At 40.5% G+C, this 15,759-nt stretch overlaps 1 protein-coding gene across 4 annotated transcripts in view; it reads left to right on the forward strand.

Annotated features, from left to right (window-relative positions):
* ADGRB3 (adhesion G protein-coupled receptor B3) overlaps window positions 1-15,759 on the forward strand; it is a 514,089-nt gene that overhangs the window by 213,641 nt on the left and 284,689 nt on the right. The window lies entirely within an intron of this gene.

Raw genomic sequence — 15,759 nt, forward strand, 5'->3', positions numbered from 1 at the left:
GAACTACCTGTATCAATTTTTCCAAATACCCTTAAATTGTTCATATAATTTTATACAAATATGGTATACTGACTTAATATTCTTAAAAAAAAGACATTAAAATTCAAAAATGCATTAAATACGTATAAAAATAGTCATTGATAGAGAAATTCCATTTACCGATTTGTGAGAAATCCTCTCCCATGCTCCCATATATAAAGAATCAGTTTGACATATGCACATAATCTAGTATGAAAAGTCAGGCATAGATTTGGCTTTCCAATGTTGCCTAACAATTCTCTTGGTTCCCTTCCACCTTTCCAACTTAACTCATGTAACAAAACTTTTGGTTCATTTCTACATTCCATGCACTGCAAAAGAATATATACATGCTCAGTGGACATTAATTGTTGTATTGAAACAAAAAAATCGTTTTGTTTGTCTTAAAAACATTACTTTTTCTGCATTTCAGTTAATTGGATTCCATTGTTTCTATTGTTTGATATAGTAGCAAGCACAGTCATGCAATTAAAGAATTGTAGGTGATGTATGAGAAAATACACATAAAGATATACATGCTGATCATTTGACCACATTCATATGTCTTTGGCAAAGAAAATACTGATTGCACAAACAATATGCTCAGAGAAGCTTTCTCTAAGAAGGAAATGAGGCCATATTCATCAAGTGTTCTGTCAATTCAGTAAGTGATTCATCTACATGTGATGAACAGCTGGCATCAAGCACTTGGAATAGCACTCAAAATGTTTATGCTTTCCTGTCCGTGTTTGGTCATTCAGAAAGTATTATAAGGTGATTATGGGGTGATTCTCTTTCTGTGCATAAATACACTCACATGTATATACTCACATGCATATGCATGAATGCTAAAATAACATCCTTAGATACGGGTTTTATTTCCATCTCTTGATAACAGCTCTGACAAAGGTCGTTGTTGTTGTTCTTTGATCTTTTAAAACAAGAACACACATCTTATTAGGTGTTTGAGGAATGATTTTTCTTTCTTGAACTAGGCTATAGTGATCGATTCAGTGATTTGCTCTTGATTTTGCCCCTCCCATCAGCATTACAATCTTGTTCTCTTGAACTACATTTCTGTTACACCCAAATGGAGAGCTGGTCCTTTTAAATGAGCCCATGGCACACTTCCAACTTAATGAGAAGTCATTTCTTAAATAAAGGAAAAGTTACAGTGGAACCCAACTATTCTGTCGCATCAACCATGAAATGAAATGTACCTGTGAACCAGTGGTGGGTTTCAAATTTTTTTAGAACCTCTTCTGTAGGTGTGGCCTGCTTTGTGGGAGTGGCTTGCCGGCCATGTGACCGGGTAGGAGTGGCTTGCCAGCCATGTGACTGGGTGGGAGTGGCTTAGCAGTCATGTGACTGGGTGGGCATGGCCAACTTGTAAAATGTGATGAAACTCACTTAACAACGCTCTTGCTTAACAACCAAAATGTTGGCTCAGAAACTCTGGCATTGAAGCACGCAAGTCTTAAAGCTGTCAAGTTACGACGCTTGCACCCCTAACCCTTTAGAAAAAAACCTGCAGGGATGTTCAAACTTGACAGTTTTAAGACTTTAAGGTTTAGATAGGACTCTTAGAGGTGGGTGGGGTGATTGGTGAGCCAGCCAATCAGTGAGCGATGGGTGGGGCAAGCATGGTGGGGGGAGGGAGCTGGAACCGGTTCTAAATGGCACAGTAGATTTGTGAAACCTCTTCTATAGAAGAGGTTAGAACTGGCAGGAACCCACCCTTGCTGTGAACTCTAAAATGGATTAGATTACACATTTCTGGGTCATAGAAAGCTAATCTCTGAAAAGCATTTCTCATTCTAATATGTTGGAACCCAGAGAGAGAACAAATAGTTATCAAAAATAGCTTGTGTCCTGTAAAATATACCTCTATTCTTTTTACAAATTTAGGCCACAAAAGTGGTTTCCCTTTTTTTCTCGTATTATTGCAGCTGCTACAATGAAATGAACTTGGAATAAAACAGCTGTGAGGTGAATAATTATTTACTTTTGTTGCAGTTCATTAGAGCTGATTTCAATTTTTTCATTCCAAATGATATTACAAAATTCATATATCTTCGGTCCTTTTTTTTCCTTGATGAAATTTCCTTGCTCTAACAGTGGGAATTGAAGGCTTTCTTCTATCCAATTCATTTATTTCCCTAGACGGTTCATTATAGGAGTCAGATAGAATTTTTGACTTCAAGTAGATATGAAATTGGTATTACAGCATTCCTGTTCCCACAAGGCTTTCTATTTTTGCCACTGCTCTTTTCTCTCAAAATCCTTTCTTTTGCCTTCCACCCCCATTGATAAGGACCACCTTATGTTGAAATACTTACTTTAAAACTATCCCTCCTTGCCTGCTTCCATCTTTCTTTCTCTCATTACAGTTTTAATTCTTCTCTGGCGCAACAGGGATCTGCCCTAATCTGATTCTTGCCTTACCTGGATTCTCTGAGCTATCAGTATGAAGGCAGAGAGGTTAAATCTATTTTCCTTCCTGATAATAATTTATAATATCAGAAAGGGATCACTAAGAAGAGTTGCAAGACTGTTTTTAATGTTCCATTGTTTTGGGTACCTGACAGAGCATTGAAAATCAAGACAGTCTGTCATTTTCAGGCCCAGGTAGTTTTCTCCTATTTATATCACCTTCTTTATTTCTTTTGGGCTATCATGAGCCTCGAGCCAAGCTTCAAAAGAAATCCAGTTATTTATTAGGAGGAACATGTCGGCATATACTCAAGTGAAGCCAACTCTGACCCCACATAATTTACAGCCCAATTATGACCCTGTTTCCCCCCCTCTCCCCAGGATGTGTCATAAATCACATTCTCCGATGGAACACTTTTACGGGCTGTAGAGATCATTTCTCCCTCCGACTGCTGTGAGTAACCTGGGATACAGCCTTGAGAGAGATAAGTCTGGAATGTGCATCTGTCTTTTGCTGCTGTGACATTTCATTGGTTTCCCATCCCCCCTTTCCTACGGCAACTCAAGAGCAGGCCAGGGATGCTTTGTGAGTTCACAGCTTTCCAATCTAAGCAAGATGTCTGGCTGAAAGGCAAGTATAGAAATGTTTAGACTGGAGTTTCTTCAGTACTTGATTGAACTGTGTTCCATAGGGCCTTCATATTGCAGTTATAGACCCTGTTCCATCCAGAATGAAGTCCTGTGCATAATTCCAGAATTACCATGCTGGTCAATTCATCTCAATGGCAAACTTCTCAATGGCGAACGCTACTTACTACCAATTAAAATAATCTGTGGAATTATTCCATGATTCCTGTTCAGTGGAGTACCTTTGTGGAAAAGAAAATGTTGGGGGAAACCATGATAAGAGATGATGGATTTACAAGGAGAAATCAATTCTTCATCAGTATCTAATGTCAAAAAGGAATAGTCTTTATGGTCAAACAGCCTCTTGATTGAAATCATCATTTGTGCTATAATATTCACATTTTTTTTTTACTTCTGCATTAATAAAAAGCAAGCAATTATCAGAACTACCTTTAAAATCAAATTAAATTTCATTTAAAATGCCTTAAGCAGGCCTCCTGGCACATTAAGACTAACCATATTTGTGGCATGAACTTTTGTATACATTACAGTTGTGTATCTGCTTCTGAACAGTAATAACAGTAAGCAAGTAGAAAATACATCAGTATAAGACTTTCATATGTTTGATCTGATTGCTGTCCTTTACAGTGCCAACAGCTATTTTTTCAGCATGTTCTCGGTGCCTTTACAAAGCATGCTGAGTATTTGGAAAAAAGTGCTGCCCAAACAAAGCATGCCAGTGAATAAGATGCCCCACCCCACATACACAAAGAAGATACTGTTCTAAGCGAAATCATTTGATGTAGTAATTTCAACGAGATAACAGACCGGAACGATTTGATTTGCTTAGTATAATCATGGGAAATACTCAAACTGGGGAAAATTTGCAAAAGTGATATTTGGTCAAAAGGAGGACATAAATGGAGACCAAATGAGGTAGTAATGTAGGAAAATCATCCCAAAATTTTGCAGTTTTTCCTTTTTTGATATATCAATGCCACAGCATAACAGGAAGCAACAGCAGCTGCTGCTATTAAGCTTGCATGGATGAACAGGGCATACATATATACTCATATTAATTATACCCTCTGGAGAAAATTTCAGTTTGGAAATACTGTGCCAGAAAAATAATAAGCCCTTCTCCCTGCTTTATTTCTCTGATAATATGAACAGGCCTTTGTGCATATTTTAAGTATAAAAATGCCTGGAGATGTAATAATATACTTTCCATAACATGCCTAATTTTACTCCTGTGTAAAAGAGAAATAGTTCATTACTAAATCACTAAATGATGATAGTTTGATGAAGAACAAAGCATGAGATACCTTTTTAAGTGATTCTTTTACCTGGCAATCATATTTGCTATGATATTTAAATATAACAAAAGATTCCTTATGTATGTTTGTGGCTAAGTCACTTTGTATAAGAGAATATTTTGAGCACACATTGTGATTGTTTACTTTTTTATGTCTGTGTTCTAGGAAGAATCATTGCTATAGTGATGGCAATATTGCTGCCATGTTCCCTTCCCTCTGGACTGTGACATGTTAAATAAACTATGTTTAAATTTCATGTGAGGACATTGAAATGTTTTCAGATTCCCATTTTCTTAAGATCATTCCTTGATATGGTCAATTCAACTAAAGGCCTTTCTATAATCAACAACACATATACAGTGTTACCTTGATATTCATCGTTAATTGTTTCCAGGAAATGTGATGAGTACCAAGAAATGATGAGTACCAAACAAATAGTGTAAGAGTTACAAAGCAGCCAACACCGACAAGTTCTAGCTTGTGCATTGAATACAAAACAAACCATGAGTACTAGGGCAAAATTTCACTGTCAAAATATGTTGAGTGCCAAATTCAATGAGTTTCAAAGAACTGAGTACCAAGATACCACTGTACTGATTTCTAGGTATTCTGTAGCTCTCAGTTACTTGGCTGTACATCAGCAATAACATCTCTTTTTTCTAGATCTTTTCTAAAACCTGCTTGGATATCTGTATCTGGATATCTTAAACTCTAATCTGGGTTAGATTGCTAACCTGTGAAAGTAAGAATATTATGCAATGTATTATTGCACATTCTGTTTATACTTGTTTCTTGGTAATTGCATGTAGACTGGTCTCTTCCCAACAGTTGCACACTATATCATTGTCCAGATTTGCTCTAATAGTTTCAGTAGATATTTTACTGATTCTTCTGTCACTTGCTATATCTGCAGCAGGGTTGGGTTTCAGCCGGTACGGACAGGTCCGGGCATACCGGTTGGTGAAATGTAGCGTGCCTTAGTGTACCCGTTTGTCCAGAGCCCTGACAAGCCCACATGATGTGCACTGCCCTCTTCTCTTTAATAGCTGCCTCGTTTCCAATGAAGGTGGTGGGGAATCCATGCAAAGGGAGGAAATCGTATGGATTCCACACCCCCTTCATTGGAAATGAGGCAGCTGTAAGGGGAGAGAGCAGCGTGCACCCGTGGGGTTGTCCAGCGAATCCTTGCTTCCTGTTCCTTCTTCGCCTGTTTGAAGAAGCCACACGGGGGGCGCTCCCTTGTTTTTCACAGCCGCCTCGTTTCCAATTGGGGGGAATCCATGGAGAGAGAGAAAAAAGATAGATTTCTTTTTCCCCACCCCCAATTAGAAACGAGGTGGCTGTCAAAGACAAGGGAGTGCACCCTGGGTGGCTTCTTCAAACAGCAGAAGGAATAGGAGGGGAGTTCCACACGGGGCTTTTCAAACAACTGAACTCCCCTCCTGTTCCTCAGGCAGGCCGGATCGGGAGTGCATGCCAGGCTGTTGCTCCTCCTGCTGCTGCCACTGTGAGCCCAACTCTCGTGAGGGGAAGAGAAAAAAATAATAAAACGCTCAGCGATGGCGGGACTGGCCCGCCATGGAGTGACCCACCCTGTTCCCCCACCCGGCAGAGCTGTTTTTCCCCTCAGCTCGACTCTTCTTCATTCCTTCCTTCCCTCAGCACCCACCAAAGTGCTGTCCCCACTAGGCTGCCCTCACTGCTGCAACGCCCCCTCTGCATGCCCAGTCACTGGCCTGAGGGGGAGCGAGCGATGGTGGCATGGGGCAGCTGGTGGAGGCTACTGCTCCTGGGCTGGCTGTGGGTCGCGCTGCTCGGTGGGCAGCACCCCGAGTCCACCTCAACAGTAGCACCTTCTGCCCGCAGAACCGAGGCAGGGAAGAAGATCGAGAGACATGGAGCCATAGACTCCTCCCTTTCCCCTGCCCCACAGCTCACCTCCTTGGGTGCGACCAGGGTGCGTGCAGGGTGAGTGGAGTTTGTGACCAACTTTAAAGTGAACGGGGCTGTTTGTGACTAAATGGGACAGAGAACATAGAGGGATGCAAGGAACATGGAGGTAATCTAGTTCAACGCCTTCCCAAGGGAGGAGTTGTTACACTTCTCTTTGAGAGCTGTCAGTGGCAGACTTGAGGGAAATGGTGTGTCTCTGTGTGTGTCTGTGTGTGTGTGTGTGTGTGTGTCTGTGTGTGTGTGTGTGTGTGTGAGAGAGAGAGAGAGAGAGAGAGAGAGAGAGAGAGAGAGAGAGAGAATGAGAAAGAGAAAGAGAAAGAAGGAAGGTGAAAGAAAGTTAGAGAGAAACAAGAAAGAAGGAAGGAAGGAAGTGAAGGAAAGAAAATAAGTGGGGAAGAGAAACACAGGAAGGAAGGAAGGAAGGAAGGAAGGAAGGAAGGAAGGAAGGAAGGAAGGAAACTTATGATCACAACTGAGCCCAAAATTTTGATTGCTAAGCGAGAGCATTGTTAAGTGAGTTTCACCACATTTTCTAACTTGGCCACGCCCACCCGGTCACATGATTGCCAAGCCACTCAGTCACGTGATTGCTGAGCCACTCCCACAAAATAGGCCACACCTACAGAATAAGTTCTAAAAAATTTGAAACCCACCACTGATGTGCAGATATATTATGAAATCCTCTAACCTCCCAATCTGGTATCCATTGATATCCTTTAGTGTACTAATTTGAGGTTGGTACTTTCTTCTGAGTTTGGACATTTTTAAAATATTTTCTTTATCTTTCTGTGTCTGTTTCCATCTTCAGTATCTTTAGATATGTCACTGTAGTTCTGTTTCGGATCTCTTCTAAAAGTTCTCTGGAATTCTTTGTTAAATAACTTCCTGAGATCCTTGTCTTTTTGGCTGGGGGTTTTCTTCTTTGCAATTTGCACAATTTGTTCTGCCATCCAGTTATCCTTCTTCTGTTTCTTCATCTTTGGCAGTCTCTTCTCACATTTACCCTTAACAAGGGTTTTGATTCCATTCCACATAACTGAGTATTCTACTTCTTTGTGCCAATACTTTACTCAGTTGATTTCTGGGAGCTCTGAATGTAGATGTCCTTGTATATCAACATTATTTTGGTCGTTTCAATACTAGGTTAGGAATGACAAAATCAACAGATTAATTAAAAAAAAGCTACTCTTCTGCTTCATTTCTGTTTCCTAGGCCATGTAGTTCAACTATATTTTCCTCCTTAGTATTTTGAACTTTGACATTCTAGTCTCTAGGCACAAACAGCACATGTTTCTTGCATGTTCTGTCAATTTCAGATTGAACTTGACTATAAAATTTGTCATCATCTTCTTCTTCTGCATTGGTGGTGGGAGCACGAACTTGGATAATCATCATATTAAACCGTTGTCTATGAAGTCTAATTGATATTATTTGGTCACTGCATTATACCCAGCTGTGTTTGCTATGTCCTTCCTGACTCTGCAAACAATGCCATCCCTTCATTGTTTTTCAAGCCCTGAGTAGCAGACAGTTTAATTTTATGCCTGAAAGTGTCTAATTCTAGACCTTTTCAATCATTTGGTGTCCAAGATAACTCTATGTAATCAATTAATTAGTTTTCATTATGTTGTGTTTCTCCATGCTTTTACTTTTACATTTCATGTTCATATGTAGATTTGCCTTTGCAGCTTTTACATATTTTTTCCCTGAAGGCAACATCAGAAACCAGACATTCCCCAAAATTTTCAACTAGTCACAATACAAGACTATTGCTAAAGGATCCCCAGGTATCTCAGTAGCATGTTGAGTGTTATTTGGACAGAGGGGCCCATTATCCAGTGCTTTATTAACAATCACTTTAAATTATTATACATGAAGTTTATTGGTAAATTACAGGAGTGGTTTATTATTGCCTTCTCCTTGCAATGTGAATTGATGCCTTTACCATTTTCAAGAAAGTATAGAAGAAAGTGTGGCAGATCCTGGGGGTGGAGTTAAAAGAGGGATCAGCCTAGAATCCTAATGTAGCCACAAGTGAATTCCATTGACTCTTATGTAATTCCAAGCAGATGCTTACCATTAAATGAGTATTGTGCCTATGCATGAGTATTGTTACTCATGCATAGGCATGAGTAACAATAAATCAGTCTAATTGGACCTTTATGTGTGGACCTGATCTTCTGCATCTGTCAGAAAGTTATCATCTGGCTCCAGTAGCTTCCTATATCACTGCTATCTTACATAGGATCTTGCTTGCTTAAGTTGGAGAGCTGGGATGACCTTCATGGAGTATACTTTACAGAGTATATACTCCTGACCTTCTTTACTCTTTCTCCAATAGCAAGATAAACAGCTATATAATCTGTTTAAATAAACAGATAGATATCAAGATATACTGGGTTTGGACATTACACTAAATTGTATAATTATAGTACAATGAATACATCACAATTGGATGGTTTCACAGAATTTCCTAGGTGGATGCAGGAACTGAGAGGAAGATAAAATCAGTTAGCTAAGGTAAAAAGCCAGAATAACCAATAGTGTGGAGATGACAGTGTTAAATAGTATCCAGGTGATTGGACAATTAACTATTAACAGTTCCTCCACTAATTTCCGAGAAGTGTTCAGTGTAGCAGATTAGCTATTTTTTCCCTGTGTCTCTATCTGCATACCTACCCAAGTGACTGTAATTAATCTTAATATAAACCCAAAGAACCATGGCATAGATTAACAGCCTGAATGTATTTAAAATATAGTCATAATATATCACCCCATGCTTTCATTTCCTAAAATAAGAAGAACCGTATCATTTGGCCCCAATCTTTTATCTGTCAACATACCATTTTTAAAAGTAACCATTCAATCTAGCATTTTTAAATTCAGCTTTCTCCTCCTTGATTCTTCTACTTGTCAACTCACATTATAAAGATAAAAAAAGACAAACTCTTAAAAATGTTATCCTTGATTAAACATCATCAGCAGGCAAATTCTTCACACAGCATTTCAGTGTCAATAGTATTAATAATAGATAATTGCAATATTAAGAAATAGGATTTAAAACAATTATTTGCTCACAGTCCAAATAAAAATGGGTAACAACATAGTCATTCCACAAACAGTGTAGTTAAAGACATCCCACAGGCTCTGGGTTCAAGAGAGAACTTGAGCTTTCGGAGTAGATGCATCTGTATAGCTTATACTTGCTGAATAACAGAACAACAAGGACATAACATTGTTCATTTTTAATGATGTTCCATAAAACTGGTTCCATAACAGATTTCTGAACTGCTGTCCCTATAAAATTGGTAGATAGGTTTCAAACATAATGCAATATTGCTTCATATTAAAAAATACCAAATTTTCTAAACTGTTTTAAGAACTTTGTGTAGGCGTTGTCTAGGGGTTTTTTATTACTATATTTGTGGGAAAGCTGATGGAGCCATCTAGCTATAAAAATCAGCATCATGCCATCTGTTATTTTGGACATAAACCTCACACAGGGTAAACATATGCCACAGAAGGCAAGAGTTCTGTCCCTATAAAATTGGCAGATGCAAATTGTTAAGCCAACACAGCAATATTTTTCTTATGTAAAATTATTGAATTATGGGAATCTGTCTGTTTTGGTCAACACTGAATCTAAGAACAAGGACTTATCTTGGCAATGTCTAATGGTATTAAAAGGGGTGAGGTAATGTGTTTAAATATTGAGGCTTGTATAGGAAAAAGGCTTGTATAGGATGGGCCCCTTTCAGTGGTCCAGTAGAGACGCCCGTGGTGAGTCTTGAGGGACCGCTTTGGGAGGAGTTTGACTCGGTTGCCATCGAGGATTTGGACAGGTTGCGTGGACGTCTGCGACCTACCACATGTTTATTGGACCCGTGTCCCTCCTGGCTTGTACTGGCATCCTGGGAGGTTACGCGCGACTGGCTCCTGGGCCTGGTGAACGCTTTGTTGGGTGAGGGGTTTCTACCGGCCGCCTTGAAAGAGGCGGTGGTGAGGCCCCTGCTCAAGAAGCCTTCCCTGGACCCAATGGACCTAGTCAATTATCGTCCAGTCTCCAACCTTCCTTTTTTAGCGAAGGTTGTAGAGAGTGTGGTGGCACAACAGTTCCCACGTCACCTGGAGGAAAATGATTATCTAGACCCGCGCCAGTCCGGCTTCCGACCCGGGCACAGCACGGAGACGGCCTTGGTCGCATTGGTTGATGATCTCTGGAGGGCCAGAGATAGGGGTTGTTCCTCTATCCTGGTCCTATTAGATCTCTCGGCGGCGTTCGATACCATCGACCATGGTATCCTGTTGCACCGGCTTGAGGGGCTGGGAGTCAGGGGCACCGTTTTACGGTGGTTTGGCTCCTACCTCTCTGACCGGACGCAACGTGTGTTGGCAGGGGAGCAGAGATCGACCCGGAGGCCACTCACATGTGGAGTGCCACAGGGATCGGTGCTCTCGCCTCTCCTGTTCAACACATACATGAAACCGCTGGGCAAGATCATCCGTGGTTTTGGGGTGGGATATCATCTGTATGCTGATGATACTCAGCTATACATTTCCACCCCGAACCACCCCAATGAGGCCGTCGAAATGATGTCCCAGTGTTTGGAGGCTGTACGGGTCTGGATGGATGGCAACCGACTAAAACTCAACCCTTCCAAGATGGAGTGGCTGTGGCTTCCGGCCTCCCGGTTCAACCAGTTGCTTCCATCTCTGGCCATCGGGGGCGTGCAACTAGCCCCCATGGAACAGGTGCGCAATTTGGGCGTCCTCCTAGATGCCCGGCTGTCCATGGATGACCATGTAACAGCCGTGGCAAGGGGGGCGTTCCATCAGGTTCGCCTGATGCGCCAATTGCGCCCCTTATTGGACCGGGATGCCCTACGCACAGTCACCCATGCACTAGTGACGTCTCGCCTGGACTACTGCAATGCTCTCTACATGGGGCTTCCCTTGAGATGCACTCGGAGACTACAGTTGGTCCAGAACGCGTCCGCGCGGGTGATTATGGGGAGGACTAGATACTCCCCTGTAACACCTCTCCTGTGCGAGCTGCACTGGCTTCCTGTGGTCTACCGAGTGCGTTTCAAGGTTTTGATTATGATCTTTAAAGCGCTTCATGGCACAGGACCTAGTTACATTCAGGATCGCATCCTGCCCCACACATCCCTACGACCAATTCGCTCACACAGAGAAGGACTTCTCCGGGTGCCGTCCGCCAAACAGTGTCGGGGGGCGACACCCAGGAGCAGAGCCTTCTCTGTGATGGGCCCAGCCCTGTGGAATGACCTCCCCCGTGACATCAGGATTACTTCCGATCCGCTCCTTCCGTGTACAGCTGAAGACCCACCTCTTTCAATTATCTGGCCTGGCTCAACCATAATTTTTCTTACTCCTCCTGACTGTCTTTTTAAATTTTAAATTTTAATTTTACATTGGGTTTCTTACAATTGGGGTATTTTAATGGTGATTTTTAACTGTCTATGTAATTTGTTACCTCCTCCGTGCATGTGTGTCTTTGTATATATGTATGTTTATGTGTTTGTACACATGTTTTATGTTCTATATGCTCCATTGTACGCCGCCCCGAGTCCTGTCTGGAAAGGGAGCGGCTAATAAATCCAAATTTATTATATTAATTTATTATTAAAAGAATGCAATTGTAAGATGGCCAAATGAATAGAGTAGGATTATCCTAAATTCTTCTCCTATTTCTACTTGTACCCTTTCAATCTTTATTTCCATTCAACTTTGTTTCATTTGGCTCATTATTGCTACTCATTTGGCCTTTCCTTATTAATTTCCGTTGACCCACCATTTCATATTGGATTAATACTGGAGGAACTTGATTCTTCTGTTTATGCTCCTTTACACATGGATCCATGCTCAAAATGATAGAAAATAGGGGGAGGGGGGTCAAAAATACTTTTTTTTTAATAAGCAAGCTATTTCTATTTTATTTTCCAAGCAAAATAGCTTTGGAAAATTAAAAATTGGAAAAATCGTATGACTATCTACTACCTTGTTTAGCTATAAAGGGAAAACAATGACAATTATTTTATGCAATTAAGTAACTATACAATCATACGTTTGTTTAAGCAGTATTTTCAATTGTTTGGAAGAATTCAAAGACGAAGATAATTAGCACATTTCAAAATTCTTCATTAACAGTTACAAAAAGTAACTAAACTATTCACATTAATATTATAATCAAAACATCACATGAGTATATACTTAAAAGTAAACAATTCAGATTACATATTAAAATTGGAACTACAAAAGAATAAACGCAATGGTTATCCAAAGTAAATATCATTTGATATGACATGCCTTTAACAACATCCCACCTTGTATTGCATTGAATTGTAGGCACCTTGAATTGGGAGGGCAACATTTTGTACTTAGTCACAGAACAGTTGGAAATGAGGCAAAGACAAGAACCAACCCTTCAGAAATCACAGCTGCATGGGCTCTATATTAATATAATTGGTAAACTTTGACTTTCAAGAGTTATTAAGTCTTCACTTTCTTTCAGCCTAACATACCTTGCAGAAAATTATAGTGACAAAATAATTGTTTATAGGAAGGAAGGAAGGAAGGAAGGAAGGAAGGAAGGAAGGAAGGAAGGAAGGAAGGAAGGAAGGAAGGAAGGAAGGAAGGGCTATTGCTCAAGAGAGTGGCCCGTCCTGTAAAGTATACATTTTAAAAAATCCCTCCCTGGCTGCCAGCTTTTACTGAGCAAGAAGAGGAAGGGAAGAAGGAAGTCTTACACAGTCATATAAGCAGCCCCATGTGATAGAATAAAAATTGCAAATATTATTTATAAGTAGAAATACCTATAATAAAACAACTGCCTCACACTGTGATTAAATTTAACTCATAAGAAATGTTATTATTGTACTTGAGCCAATTCGAGTTCTATACATAGATTTAGGGACTTGTATAATTTGCCCTTAAATTCTCTAGCTTAAAAGATCTCAAATAATTAATAAATAGTTTGATTGTAACTAAAAACCCAATGCACCTTTGGTACTGTTAGCATCACAGTAACAAAATGGTTAACTGAATATGTATTGCTCTTGCCAAAATATCTTGACAGTATTTTAATCTACTGACTTATTGATGACAAAATAATATCTTCCAAAAGAGTATTAATATATTCAGTCATCATTGAAAAGTATGCAATGTAAGAATCTAATGTTTTTGTGCATAATTTGGAAATATTTCACAGTCAAAGCCAGAAATGTGCTTTCATCTCTATATATATTTGCATTCAAAATATCTAATACCAAGTGAAGGGACCACTCGTTTTATTGGACTGCAAAGACATTTTCTGTTATTATAAAAAAAAATCAAGGAGATAAAATATACTTTACTTACTAGATTGTTATGTGGAACAACATGGATAGAATAGACTCTGCTCTTTTAAATACACCTTTTGTTGTTTACTCCAAGGTTGTCTTTTCCCCCCTAAGAAGGTATCTTTTAGCATCATCCCTTGACTTCATGTCATAATTACTCAATTTGTTCGTTTAATTTTTTCCCCTTTGAAACCACTGGATTTCCACCCCACCCCCCTTCATCATTTATTCTGCTGGTCCTGTTGTGTGTGCTTTTCCAAATAAGATATGTAAAATGGGGGCAACAGAGCAATAAAAAGCTCCCATATATGTGTGAATGGCAATATATCAGGGACGTGCGGTCAGGGGAGGCAGAGCCGCACCGCTCTCATCATGAAAATTTAAAAAAAAAAGGGAAAAGGGAAAAGGCGCTGAGGAGCCTTCTGTACACGTGGTCGGGAATGGGAGCGCTCCATGGTCCGCTTCATGTTGACTCAGGAGTCAGGAAGGAGGGGAATGGGACCACGTGTGCAGGAGGCTCCTCTAGCCTCAGCCTCCCTCCTGCGCACGTCCCATTCCCCGCCTTCCTAAGTCAACATGAAGGGGATCGCGGAGCGTGAGCCGTGGTCCCGCGGAGCGTGAGCTGCGGTCCCGCGGAGCACGCTCCACGGTCCCCTTCTTGTTGAGTCAGGAGTCAGGAAGGAGGGGAATTCCCCTTCTTCCTGACTCCTGAGTCAACATGAAGGGGATCGCAAAGCGTGAGCCGCTGTCCCGTGGCTCACGCTGCGCAATCCCTCCTCCGCGATCCCTCCAGCCTCCCTCCTGCGCACGTCCCATTCCCCGCCTTCCTAAGTCAGCGCGCTCCGCGGTCCCCTTCATGTTGACTTAGGAAGGCGGGGAATGGGACATGCGCAGGAGGGAGGCTGACGTGGTCCCATTCCCCTCCTTCCTGAGTCAACATGAAGGGGACCGCGGCTCACGCTGATGATGTCACCAGCCTCACCAGCCATAAAGCTCACCACATGTCACTGCAATATATAGTTCTTCTCTTTTAACAAGGACATATCTCCATTTCCATGTGCAACAGTGACTGCCTGGAGACGTTCTATAGTAATTCCAGACATTAACTCCAGTTACATAGACAAAAAGAGGATTTTTTCATCTATTAGTCTTAAAAGTATTTGTTTGTAAATCACACTTAAAAACAGCCCACCTGTCTGATAGAGTGATTCTGTCTGGTTTAGATCACATCATCCATTTAAATTCAAAAGAAACAGCAAGGGAGATAGAAAAAAAAAGAGAGTGTCACCTGGCAATTGCATAGAGTTGGATTTTGCTTCTTAAGAAATCATCTGGGTAAAATAGAACTTATTATGCTGTGCCAAAATAAATTCCAGCATGATTTGATCCCATCAGTTGCTCATCTTAGGGGATAAATTGCTCAAAACTACAGCAAGCCTGAGTCAGTCAGATTCTACTGTGCTATTCTTTTCACACTTATCTCTATGACATACATAATATTGTATAAAAGAACCTATAAATCAATGCTTTGCCAGTGACTTGAATAGAATGTAGATTGCTATCATAAAGTGGTTATTTGCTGTCATAAAGTGGTTATTTGTGCATCAATGTCTGGTTTTCTTAGAAAATATGTATGAAAGCTCCTTACAAAGCTACAGCTGGTTTTTTTAAAGATAATATTCCTCCAGATTCTCCAGTTCATTAGCTCTGCACCAGCTTTTTGTGTGATTTTGCCAGCACCCTAACACACACTCTCTTTCTCTTTTCTCTCTCTCCATAATTTCTGCAAATTTTGTCATTCATGTTATAAACCTAGGACTTGTAAGCATATGACTAAAACTAGGAGGAGCTGTGGGCATGCAGATGAGTGTGTTTCTGATCATTTCCATGCTCCTAAGTGTCATAGTAAATACAGAAAGATCTGTATGGGCAGTGTAAATGTTTTGACTTGAAGCATTTACCCAGCAATTTATACAGTAGAGTTCTTGAACTTGGAAATGTTTATAGCAGGAGTTCCTAAAATTTGTTCCATTGTATCTCCCTTTAGTGTA

Source organism: Natrix helvetica, assembly GCF_964273705.1.
Source record: "Natrix helvetica genome assembly, chromosome: 2".
NCBI lineage: Eukaryota > Metazoa > Chordata > Lepidosauria > Squamata > Natricidae > Natrix > Natrix helvetica.